The following is a 13,713-nucleotide window of genomic DNA, read 5'->3' as shown; positions in this document are numbered from 1 at the left end:
ATAAGGGATCGGTGGATGACGTTGAAACGATTTGGGAAGCTTTTAAAGTATCGGTCAGGGGATACTGCATCTCCAAAAGCTGTGGGGTGCTGAGGGACATTCAAGGTACTATAACGAAACTTGAGCAGGAACTGAAAGAGCTAGAGGCAAAGATGACACGGGAAGGGGTGGGGCAGTTCCATAAAGAATTTCGGGACAAACTCACGCAATATGAAGATGAAGCAGCTAGAGAGGTTAAATTCAGGGGGTAAGCATTGGAGCGCTAGACTATACTGCGAGGGAGAGAGGCCAGGGCGAGCGCTTGCAGAACTTACACAAAATCCTCGATATAGCACGCACATACTCGAGATACTTACACCAGAGGGTAGGAAATGTCTAGATACTAAGGGGATTTTACATCAATTCAAGTCACATTACTGCAGCTTTTATACTACGCAACAAGTAGGGGAGGTGAGGTTTGACGACTTCCTAGACGATGTGGCGTTATGCTGGTTAAGCGACACACACAGACAATTTCTCAGTGCCCCATTGGAGCTAGAAGAAGTACGGGATGATATAATGTCATTAAAAAATGGTAAGGCCCCTGGGCTGGATGGCCTTCCGGTCGAATTTTACAAATGTTATATAGACATAATGGCCTCAGTGCTGAAGGAGGTTTTTGAAGATGCGCTAGAAGTAGGGATGCTGCCACGTTCAATGCGGGAGGTGGTGATTACTTCCCTTTTAAAACCGGGGAAAGATCCCGCAGAGTGCGATTCGTACCGCCCACTGTCCCTCATCAATTGTGATGCAAACATTTTAGCAAAAATACTGCCGTCTCGACTGTCCCTCCTAATGACCATGATAGTGCTCCCAGACCAGGCTGGTTTTGTTCCTGGCAGATCCACCAATCATAATTTGCGTACCCTTTTCTCTATGATTCGCACCATAGCGCCGGAGTTTCCGGTGGCTGCTGTGTTCTTGGATGCTACGAAAGCATTTGATTCAGTGGAATGGGATTACATATTTACCGTCCTGAACAGGATGGGGTTCCCTAAATTATTTATTGCCTGGATCAAATTGCTCTACCAAAGCCTACGGCAAGAGTGCTTATCAATGGTGGGCTATCCGATCCAATATGTATCACCAGAGGCACCAGGCAGGGGTGCCCGCTTTCCCCTGTGCTTTTCGCAATTACGATTGAGCCCTTAGCATGTCGTATTAGACAACTACACAAGCAAAGCGCATTTAAATGCTTCCAACGGCAAATCGATGTGTCCCTATATGCGGACGATTTGACACTGTATGTTACCGATCCTCACTCTAACCTCAATCCCCTGCTGCGCGAATTTATAGTATTCGGGCGCCTGTCGGGTGTACAAATTAATTGGAAGAAATCACAGTTTTTCCCTCGCACCACAGTGGTGTCCCGCTTTCAGCGGGACTACCCACTGGACTGGTGCAGCTCGGATCTCCGCTATTTAGGTATACAGGTGGCCATAGTAAAGGAAGAAACGATAAGGTTGAATTATGGCACTGCGATCACAAAATTAACCTACGATGTCACACGTTGGATGTCACTACCACTATCCATGGCGGGTAGAGCTTCGCTTATAAAAATGGTTATCCTGCCTAGGTTTTTATACCTTTTTCAAAATATTCCATACTACCCGGGCGCCTATTTTTTTAGAACACTGCGATCGGAATTGCTGAGGTTGTTCTGGGGAGGCAAGCAGCCACGGCTGGCATGGTCTATCATAACACAGCCATACGCAAATGGAGGATTTGATGTTCCGGATTTTGTTGTATATTATCTAAGTGCGCAGGCACAATACGCATATCACTGGTTTGCACCGACTCCTTACATGCCGCAGCTGGCTGCAGAAGATTGGATAGCGAGGCCCCTACCCTTGAAAGGAATAATACATAGCCCTGTTAAAGCTATAGAGACGCTGTTTACTACGGTGACCTGTACGGTGGACGCCTGGCGGCGGATCCTTAATATACTGCGCTTCCCTTTGTTATATGCGCCAGGCCTGCCTCTTGCTTATCATCCCCAACTGACACTGCTGCAAGAAGGTGGGTTTCAAAAAATGTGTCAGCGACTTGGCATTGATAAATGGGGGGATCTATTCCTGAATGGCCAGTTTAAAAGTAGGGACCAGCTATTTCAGGGAAATCAACCCACACCTCTCGAACTATTCTATTATGGCAGATTACGACAGGGATTGAAGAGTATACTCCCACAATTTCCTGCTGAGCCAGATACAGTGATGCTGCTACGGTATGCAGCGTTTAGAACGCAAGCATTACCACGGAATACCTTTACAACGCGGGCGTAACAACGAAAGTTGTTACCACGCATTGCGCTGGGGGGCGCTCAAGGATAGTAAATGATTTAATTTACTATCCCAACACCTTCCCTACTATCCACGGGGACTGGTGTTGGAATAGTAAATTAAATTAATCAATTTTGCGCCCCCCAGCGCAATGCGTGGTAACAACTTTCGTTGTTACGAACGCGTTGTAAAGGTATGCGTTGTCAATGCATGCGTTCTAACGTCATACATCCGCTGCTACATATTATACTGACGTCTACAGAGGGGAGCCATATGGTCTCCCACATATATAGGACCATCAGGAAGCAGTGCGCGAGCATACAGTGTAAAGCACGCAGACAATGGAGTGATGACATAGGCATTGAAATCGATGATCAGCAATGGGCCTATTGTTGTGGTATCACAGCTAATATCTCCTCTAGCTGCAGACTCAAGATTATACACTTTAAATTCCTGCAAAGGATATATTATACACCAGTCAAAAAACTTAGATTCCAGTTGACAGACAATGACAGATGTGACAAGTGCAGGGCAGAGGGTGCCGGTTTTCTGCACCTGGCATGGGAATGACGAGGGGTATATGACTACTGGACATAAGTTCATACAGCTCTGCAAGGAATGGTAGGCGGGGTACTAGATAGAGACCCCCTCATTATGTTGTTAGGATACACGCCGAAGATACCTAAACCCACTAGGAAATTTGTTGACATTGCCTTATTACTTGCGAAGCGTAGGGTTGCATGTCGCTGGGGGAGGGGGAGAGCCCCTAAATTTAAGGATTAGTTGACTGATATTATTTACTGCTAAGACCAGAATAAGATATATGCCGAAACACAACCAATGCAAAATAGACCAAAGGATATATGGGACCCCCTGAGGAGCTATCTTGTAGATCACTCTACTGCATCGGATACTGAAGTTCAGGAAGATGTGAGTACCGCTGCAGAGTTGTAGTCAACTAAGATCCTAGCGCTGTGGGTTACAGATCATACAGTCTCATGATATAAATGTTGAAATAATGTAGGAACACTGAAAAAGAAGTACGGCTATACGCTTGTGTATTATTGAAGGTTCATTGCTGGTATGTCGATGGTATAATGATGAACTGCATACAGAACTGGAACACTGGGTGGTCTCACAGGTTGACGAGGACACAGAAACCGATGAGATAACTTGATATAATGGAAATTTCTATGGAGAGTTCAACCCTCATGTACTCGTCTATGTTACTGACATGGTATTGTATATGCTTTGCCAAGACTGATGCCTGTAAAAATGCACCTGTATCACAATTTTAAAATCTCAATAAATAAAGTTTAAAAAAAAGTGTATTGTGGGGTTTGAAGTCCCCTTGCAACTATGGCACAAGTAATGTAAATTACTTCCTAGAGATGACATAAGTACACACTAGATTTGTAAAGTATAAGATTGTTGTGTAGGGATGTTTTGTGTTAGAAAGAGATTATTTGAACACAGAAGAAAGCTGATACTGAAGTACAAGTTTAAATACACAGCTGGGATCTGCAGAATAAAAAAGAGGACCATGTATAATAACGTGTAGTGTTGTGTTCTTTAGAGAGCCATGTTTACACAAACTATTTTATGCTGGGAGGCAGTCATTATACTAGTAATGCGAAGATGTCCCAGTGCTTCTACACAAACCACAATGATGTATCATTGGTGAATATTATTTTAAATAGTGTCTATTGAATGTGTTTAGTTTTCTATCTTATTAACCCAATGCATTTTCTAAACCAACATGGCCTCTTTTAAATCAGATCCCATGGTGTGCATGGCTACGTATTTTTAAAGCCACACCTATCTACGAAGAACGTCATGCTCTATGGGGTCATGGGATCTATGGTGGATAATGGCCAGATAATAATGCCACATAAATGTGTTGTATAGTTTACTTTTGTATAGTTTGCCTATTGTGTATCGCATAGGCTCTATCTTGATTATTAGTTGAGACAGTCTTGCCACATGCCTAGACAAGTTGGCTGGCCCTCAACATGGCTGAGGGCGTGACATCAGGGTCTAAATGAAGCATGGTTACCAAGGAACTTTGAGAACTCTGCAACATCGAAGCTAATAAAGATGACAACCTTGGAATAACATTGTATATAATGTAGCAGAGGACTGACTGTGCTACTCAAAGTGTTACTGAAGCTGAGGAACAGCAGAGTTGCCAAGAACAATGAGATTTTTAATTTTATTAGATCTGATTTTTAGCAGACATGGCTGCCCAGAACGGACTTCCCAGCGCTATAGGCAAAACGTCGCAAAACCAGGTAAAAATTGTGAAGGCAGCCATGTCTAGGATGGTTAGAATAACAAAGTCTTCAGTTATTTTCTAAAAGAAGTTGCACTGGGGGAAAGTGGCAACTAAAAAGAGAGAATTAAAGAGCTTTGCAGTGGTTCATTTGTAAAACAATGAGTGTTAGGGCCCTCGTCAGGAGGACATGGCAGCTTGCACCATCTAGTGCCAGTGCTGCCAATTACAGTACCAACACCATTACTAATCATTACAAGTGTGACAATTCATACTATTCAAGGCACCCAAAGTTGCAAGAATGGCTTGGGTGTCTTGTATCAGTGATTGGTAATGCATATTAAACGAATAAACAGCTGTTGTTGTGCTCATACCAAAATTTAGAAGACAGCGCCACCATCTGGCCCACTGTCACAAGTGCCAGTGCTAAGAATTAAGTGCTGGTGCAGAGTACAGGAAACCACCGGCTCAAATTAAGCACTGGAACTTTGAGATCAGAAAACATAAGAAGAGTCCACCCTGCCTCACTTTGACAACCCTGGGTATCCAGGCCAGTTTGCATTTGGAGGAACTCATTGATCTAGTGGCAATGTAAGGTTTGATCAGATGTCTCAAGTATGCAGAAACTGTGTTAGAGAGCAAAAGGCAAAGAAAAGAGCTTTGAACGAATACGCTTTCTGACACGGAGCCTATGGCGATCAGCCTGATGGGTGGAAACTGATTGGGTCTGGGCATCCATAATAAAAAGTGAGCAGCCTCATTCTGCATGATTTGCAATCGTTTCAACAAAGGCCTGCGTGTCACCTAGATAAAGAATGTTTCCATAGTCCAGATAGGAGGTACTCATTGCCTGTGCCACTGTTTTCTAGGTACATATGTGCAGAGTCCATAAAACCCTCCTCAAGGTCCTAAAAAGGCTGAATCAACAGACTGATAGATTCCTGATGTGAGGTTCAAAAGATAAATTATCGTCAAACTAGATCGCAAAGTATTTTATTGTCGGCTTTGGCTAAAGAAATGGGCTAAGAGTGTCTGGCCACCAGGCTGAAGTCCAGAACTATAGAATGTTGCCCACCATTATAACTTCCATCATCCCCCCTTCAGCTTAAGACAGCTGCCACTCATCCAGACAGCCACGGATAAGAGACAACTCCTCAGCTGCCCAGAATTATTACCCTGGTATGAAGATAATGAGATAACCAGAATAGTATCATCAGCATAAGAGACCAGGTAAAGTCAAAAGATTGCACAATGTTGGTTAAAGGGCAGACATAGATATTATTAAGCACTGGGCTGGAATAGGATCCCTGTGGGATATAGCAAACCCAGAGGAAGAGTCTTGGAGTAGAAAGGCTTCTCATACTCTTGGGAGCATCGTTCTTGTAAGAATGAGGCAAACCAATTGCACGCCCTACTGTTAATTTAGCAGTCCAGGAGTCTGTCTAAGGGAAAGATATTGGACACAGTGTCAAAGATGTCACTCAAATCCAGCGGGAAGATAGCAGCTGGGCCTTCCCGATCCAGGGTACCTTTTAATACTGCAACATCTGCGAGTAGGGCTAACTCAGTGCTGTGGCGATGGCAGAAACACGACTGAAAGGAGTCAAGGTTATTTCTCTTCAAGGTAGTTTGAGAGTTAACGATTGATATGTCTCTCCAAAATCATAGATGGTAAAGGGAAAAGAGAAATTGGCTGGTAATTTTGCAAAGATGCCGGGTCTAATGATAGTTTCTTCAGGAGTGGTTTAACCACCACATGTTTTAAAGAATTGGGGACCACTGCTGTGAGGATGCACAGATTAGGAAGGTCTCTTAGGAACAGGAAAAACAAGCATTGGAAATGCAATAGGTCTCGCATTAGAAAAGTTGGAGCTATTGGTTTTGTAAATGACAATTTTTTTTATGTGTTGGTCTTGAAAATAGCAAAATGAATAGCTTTGTCATTTACAATGCCAATAGTTATATGACACCTATAGCATTTGTAATGCAACATGTTTTGTATTTACGTGACTTAGATGTATTGATATTACAAATAACAATGCTTTTAATTTTTTTTAAATAATTAATACTTAAATAATTTATTTAATTTGTAATGGCAATAGTTTACATTTTCCTAAATAACTTTTGTGAAGATTATGTTCAGTGTTTTTTATTGTGACGAAAATCCAAGAACAGAAGTGAAATATTAACTTCTTTTTGTGATTTGTAATAAAGCGTGAAAACTTGAAAACAGCTTGAAACATTGAAAGAACATATTTGAACCAGTGATGCTGTGGTTGCGCTGAGTGATGCTGTGGTAGCGCTGAGTGATGCTGGGGTGGCGCTGAGTGATAATGTGGTGGTGCTGAGTGATAATGTGGTGGTGCTGAGTGATGCTGGGGTAGCGCTGAGTGATGATGTGGTGATGCCGAGTGGTGCTGTGGTGGTGCTGAGTGATGCTGAATGATGCTGGGGTGATGGTGATTGGTGCTGAGTGATGCTGGGGTGGTGCTGAGTGATGCTGTGGTGTTGCTGAGTGATGCTGTGGTGGTGCTGAGTGATGCTGTGGTGGTGCTGAGTGAGAGATGGGGAGAGGGAGAAAAAGGAGAGGAGGGAGAGGGTAAAGAGAGGGAGAGAGGAGAGAGAGGGGGAGAGAGGAGAAAGAGAGGGAGAGAGAGAGGAGAGAGAGAGGGGGAGAGAGGAGAGAGACGGAGACGGGGAGAGAGGAGAGGGAAGAGAGGGAAAGGGAGAGAGGGAGAGGGAAGTGAGGGAAAGGGAGAGAGGGTAAGGGAGAGAGGGTAGAGGGAGAGAAAGAAGAGAGGGGGAGGACGAGAGCGAAGGACGGAGGGGAGAGAGAGGGGAGGGAGAGAGAGAGGAGATCAGGCAGAGGGGGAGATGGTGAGAGGGAGAAAAAGGAGAGCAGGGGGAGGTAAAGAGAGGGAGAGAGGAGGGGGAGAGAGGAGAGAGGAGAGAGCAGAGAGAGAGGGAGAGGGTGAGAGAGGAGAGAGGAGAGAGTGACAGGGAAGTGAGGGAAAGGGAGAGTGGGAGAGAGAGAGTGAGGGGAGGGAGAGAGAGGGAGAACAAGAGGGAAGGAGGGAGAGGAGAGGGAGTGGAGTGAGAGAGGGAGAGAGAGAGAGAGAGGAGAGCAGGGAGAGGGATAGAGGAGGAGAGAGTGAGAACCATGTTATCGACTCCAGCACCATGAAATACCAGGAAGCCACGTTTTGGTTTAGGAGCTTGATGCATAATAAAAAACAAGCAAATAAATGGAAGCCCTCCTCATGTAAATGGGGAACCTTACAGGCTACATTTTATTTGGGGTCAGGAACTGTGAATTAAGGGGATTCCGCCATGCAACATTACACTGTAGAAGTTGTGAATACAACGTAACTGGGTGTAGGCAGAGAAATTAGGTCAAACAAATGATATTCCGGAATACACTTCAGTCTTGAATTAGAAAATTTACCATGCAGGTAGTACACTGTAAATAAACATTTAGGATAAAGCTAAGTTTGACAGGCACATTTTTGCTGAGCAGCCGAGTGCTTTGCAGTAGTATGCTCAGTGTGAGGCAGTACAATTTACACAGTGACTACAACAAGCATTGGGGTGTATTAGTCAAACAAAGACGCAAGCACAGTGTGAGTGTGAGGGGGCAACGCAGGGGGGAGGATTACAAATGCCACGGGAGAGGGTAGCAATTGGAGTGCGGTGGAAGCATCAAAGGGCTGGGAATGCGTGGGGGGAAGGGGCGCAACACAGTGAAATGGAGCAAGCTGGGAACGTGTGACGAGCCCTGAAGTCAATGCAAAGTGCATCCCAATTACAACCCAGAAGCACAGGATTCTGCAATTTAGGTAACAACTTTCACAATAAACCTCATGAACAGAAGCGTAATGGTAACCACAAAAGAGGCGTTTTTGTAACTTTCACTTCTTCCGCTTTTCCTCCTAACTTGGCCCCTTGTGCTCGAATATATATATATCACTGGAATGTCAGAGAACGCAATTAGCCGTTAAGAATTCAAGTAGCGTTAAAGCTGCATATTTAATACCGCACATTGAAGCACGCACTTGTTAGGAAGTTTTCTAGTTGCCCTTGGTTGCGTGCAGGATAGAGTAGTACCTTTGCAGTACCTGGGAAAATAATCCCCAAAATGTTGTAGGGCACTTGTGAGGAGTAAGGGGAGAGTACGGGGGACAATGAAGGGGAACCACACTCAGCCTCGTAAACATTTTTCAAATATTGACAGCTTTGAATATTATCATTGCATGCAAATCTCGGAAAGGGGACCAACCGCACAGCACTGACAGATAAATCTCTTCGACATTATGCATTTTCCACGTCTTGCTCAGCGTGGGAACATATAGAGTGGTTTAGTGCTACATGCGCCAAAGTAAATAAAAACAGGTTTTATTGGTATAGCGCTTCATGTGTCTACACACTCAAGTGCGGGAGTAGGAAATTCAGGGCTAAGAGGAAGCATATGGGTTATGAAAAAAAAAACACAGTAAGCGAAGTAATGGTATTATGCCCGATCTCCGAGTGGGAGTGATGTACATTAAAGAAACCTGAGGCACCACAAAATATGATATATTAATGAACGTTTTGGTGTTGAAGATAAAATAATATAGACAATTACAAAAGCACGGCCGGCTATATTAATGAACGTGTTGGTGTTGAAGATAAAATAATATAGGCATTTCCAAAAGCACGGCCGGCTATATTAATGAACGTGTTGGTGTTGAAGATAAAATAATATAGGCATTTACAAAAGCACGCCGTGAAAAAGCCTTTGATGCAGCAGGGGGCAATTAAGGGAGGAGAATGGCTGGGCTGAGGCAGAGCGCAAAGCCTTTGATGCAGCAGGGGGTGGAGCGGGAAGGTGCTGGCGGCACCAAGCTGGGGAACAGATGGCGAAGACTGGCGATTTGATGCTGTGCACGCGCATTTTAACTCATTGCGCTTGCGCATTGAGCTAAACTCGCACTTGCACTGCATCAAATCGCCAGTAAATCGCCAGTCTAGTTAAACTCTTGTTTAAGCCCCTATAGTCTCGCTCCGCTCAATGCGCATGCGCATTGAGAGGCAAGACCTAAAAACAGACACAGCCTTCCTAATGGCATGGGATGGAGCAGGGTAGAAGGGGAAGCCAGATTACAAAGTTGATTAAAAAAGCGTCGAAATTAGCTGACTGGATTGGCTTAAATGTCGATAAGCTCCCGCTCACAGGCTTGGGGGTTTCAACCCCAGTGGGCCATGCAATTGCGAGCCTCTATTGAGAAAGACGCATAAATGTCAGAAGTATTTTTTGAGAAAACTGTTGCCAGTTTTTTGCAACAATGTAAGGAGGGGGAAGCCTCTGACATTTTTACTGAGGAATCTGGAGAAGCTTGGATGACACAATAAGGAATCTGCTGCTGGATCTAAAATGTGCCAAGTCAGACAATCAAGAAGGGATATCACCCGTGACTAATTATCTTATAATCAGGATCCATAGGACAGCTGTAACAGGATGCATTGAGAATTTTGATTCCAAAAACCTTGCACGCAGTAACTTTATCATATCTTTAAGGTGGAGACAGCCAAACTATATCTGTGGGGGGAACCCTCTCTACGAGGATTCCTTATGCCCATATTCAATTGGATTATTAACCATGTGGATAAATGTAGTGTACTTAAAGGAGATGTGGAGAACACGCAATTTACAGCATGAAATCAGCAGTGTCAGCTAAAGGAGTGGGTTAACTCTGGGTGCTTTGTGTCACCATCCACATGGCTGCCAGCAAAGAACATTAATAGAGGGCCTTGGAGTCTTCCACTCTCCGCGTGCTGCCCTTTCTTCTACAAGTCATGCTGCTAAGACACAAAATGTGCCTGATACTGTGACTTGTGTTGTGCAGGAGTAGGAAACTAGGTTTTTGATTGAGGGGGCTGGAAGCCAAACTCAGGCAACAACCAAAATCCTTGTCAGGGTAATCCACAAAAGTAACTAAGTTAACCTCTGCTTAACTCTTTGTTAGCTTGGCACAAACTCAGTCAGGCTTAACTTAGAGGCACTGTGTAAAATATTTATGCAGCACACACGCTTTTTACCTGCCTAGCAGGGCTTTACGATCTGCTTCTTTGGCCAAAGTGGCTGTGCCTGTCATTAAGCGATCCAGAACTGGAGGCCGGGCTTTCCGATATCTGGCCTCGCGGGGCTGGAATGAGCTACCTCTGGTCTTACGAAGGGCAAGTAACCTTCTTGCTTTTAGGAAGGAATTAAAGACTTGGCTCTTTTCTGCATAGGGGTTCCTGGGTTCTTTTCTCTTCAGTTTTTAGTTGTTGTGTTGTTACTCTGCATAAAGTTCTCTTCGCTAAAGCGCCGGGATGCTCTTCGGAGTAGCCGTGCGCTATAGAAGAAAATAAATAACATAACATAACAAACATTACTAAAGTGAAAATACAACATAAGAAAAAACCCACACCAATTTAGAAAAATAGAGTAAAATTTAACAAAGTAAAATTTAATAAGACCAAAACAACAAAAATCCAGGCTGTAAAACTGGAGATATACAATTTGAAAGGTTTTAGTAAAAACAGCACCATGAGCAATAACTGTGGGTATCTGGTTGCGCTAGACTGGGACAAAGTTAAACGTTCATGCTGACCGCAATGAAGTGCGAACGTGATACAGGGACCAGGTTAGTCCCAATGTAAAACGACACCTTCTCAAAGTCTGGTGCGCAGAGTTCAAAACTTCAGGTTCTCCCAGGAGGATCTTAACTGATCCCAGCCAAGGGTACCAGGCCTGGGAGACATCTCTTGTGGATCAGGAACTCACTTCAGCAGAGGCCAGCAGGGTTCAGGCAAGTCCAGTTGCAGTTCCAAGCAGGTCCAGTTGCAGGGCCAGGCAGTTATAGGAAGGCCTCTAGAGCGTTTTGTGTCCCTGTAGCTTAGAACATGAGGTCAGACAACTGGCCTTTGGAGTCATTCAGGTTAGCCAGGGATGAAGAGAGAAGGTCAATTCTTCTTTCTTTAGAGAGCAGGACAGGCCATATGCAGCAAGGCAGTCCTCTGAAGAACAAGGCAGGCCTCAAGCAGCAGGTCAGTCCCCTGAGAAACACGGCAGTCCTTCTTCTTTGATGTCCACAGCTCTAGAAGTGTACTGTAGAGTTGGTCTGATGGTCCTATATTTATACCTGGGGCCAGCATTTGAAGTGTGAGAAACTTTTAGACTGCCCCCACATCTGGTTCTGGAAAGTTAATTCCTCCCCTCTGTGGAAAAGTAAATTTTGCCATGTTCTGTGTCCCTACGCGTCCTCCATCATATGTTATCTGTGCATGATTAATATGCATATGTATTCCCCATGTTTGATTAAAGACGCAATTACAGTTGTGTCCAACTTTAGTATGTCAGTTTCCAGTTCTCGTGAATACTACGAATATCAGGCCTATGTAAAACTACGTTGCCACGTTTCTCAGTGTGCACGTTATGCCATTGTAAAGTCCCCGTTTCTAGGCCTCAAAAGGGCCCGGACACCAGATTCAGCTCCTGTTTCCTGAAGCCTCGCTGAGGAGCGATACAGCCCCCACCTGTATCCTCGACCCTTCACTTACTTCCTGCCTCGCAGTGCCCGGCTCAGCCTAGCTCTGCCTCTGAGTCTGCCAAGAGCATGTTATGATTCCAGTTATCAGTTCAGCCCTCCTTCTCTGCATTCCTAAGCTACTGAACTGCATCAATAGTTTCCGTCATTGTCTAGCCTTTACGTCTCCATGTAAGAGAAATACTGCATTTAATGGTCATTTAATATTCTTCATCACGCACTACATGTAGAATAATGCATGCTCTAGTCTTAGAGTCTGTTCGCCTTTACCCCGATAACTTTTGGATTCTATCAACATGTTCTCTAAACATCAGATACTAGATACTGTTTAGGTACATGTCGCCCTGACTCTCCAGACTTCAGTCTCTGCTCCTAGCACAGAGTTCGTAGCCCCCAGCTTCTCCTAGTAACACGTCATTGCCAGTTTGCGCGCACCATCAGGTCAGAGGTCCCGGCTCCTTAGGTAGCCCCCTCCATGTTTCCGCCCCATTCATGACATATTCTGTTACGTTTGCATCACATGTCTATGTATACGCCCTGTTACACCTACTTTCACCCTTATCTTTCGCGACTGCTACGCGTCACGCCTATTGCTCCACCCACTGCTACGCCTATTGCAATGTAATGCTATGTGTTTGCGTTATGTATATATGCTCATGTACTGTTATTAAAAAGTTATTCCTGGTCCTTGTCCCGATCCTGCCCCCGGCAGCGCTGCCATCCTATTCCTGTGCAGGTTGTCCTGTTCCTGTCCTTATGCTGTATTAAACCTGCAAAACTCCTACTACCTCGAATCTTGACTCTTATTTATTGAGCTATCTGTTATTCATTTATTGATTCAAAAATAGAGGTATTATTTATTTATTTACCACATAATGGCGCCCGAATAGGAACTTGCCCTTTCCCCACGCGTCGGTGAAGCCACGCCGGCCCCCTGACCCTCTGCAGTCGTGACGGAACTCTTCTGCGCACCGGCAGATATTTCTGCTTTAAGTATCCCTCAGGCCCACGGAGGAGACGGAGGAGGCGGTCCAGCATCCAGACGAGACGGTGGAGGAACGCGGCGAGTCCCGACCAGAGCCCAAGCCGAGAGTCCAAGGTCCGAGGTATCCGGAGGCCCACCTGTAACAGAAATCCGAAGTTCGTCCGTCCGGCGTCCAAGCAGTCCCGTCCAGTCTGAGGCCTTCCGTTCTTGCTGCCCGGTGAGTACCATTACTGGGGTAGTATCTAGACAGGGTCGATCTAATTGACTCTGGTCCGTGGGTTGGTGGTACACAGACCCACAAAACGAAGTGTCCACTTCGGTGGATGCGGGTCCTGACGTGTCTCTTTATGAGACCGGTAAGTTTCGTACTGTTTCAGCAGTGCATCTAGTTTCTGTTCTAGTCAGTTCTGTTCTCGAGAAAATTCATGTATTCTGTTTTCCGTATTCCAGGTGGTATTCTGTTCGAACTGTTATTCTGAATGTTCTTCATGTATTTTAATGTCGTGGTATGAGTGCGAAGTGATTCTCGTGTTTATTGTGTATTGTATTATGTCCAGATTATAGTTCAGT

General features: G+C 44.8%; 1 protein-coding gene across 4 annotated transcripts in view; it reads right to left on the bottom strand.

Annotated features, from left to right (window-relative positions):
* The window catches only part of LOC144822253 (septin-4-like), a 392,055-nt gene that overhangs the window by 284,631 nt on the left and 93,711 nt on the right, over positions 1-13,713 (bottom strand). Inside the window, exon 1 of one of the 4 annotated variants that reach the window (XM_078679564.1) lies at positions 10,666-10,923. The exons of the other annotated variants lie outside the window; for them this stretch is intronic. The gene's annotated coding sequence lies outside the window, so the exon portion shown is untranslated. Of the gene's footprint in view, positions 1-10,665; positions 10,924-13,713 lie in introns of those variants that run through there. 4 annotated transcript variants of the gene reach the window in all.

The sequence above is a fragment of the Lissotriton helveticus genome, chromosome 3_1, assembly GCF_964261635.1.
Source record: "Lissotriton helveticus chromosome 3_1, aLisHel1.1, whole genome shotgun sequence".
NCBI lineage: Eukaryota > Metazoa > Chordata > Amphibia > Caudata > Salamandridae > Lissotriton > Lissotriton helveticus.
This window is presented reverse-complemented; position numbering and strand designations above follow the sequence as displayed.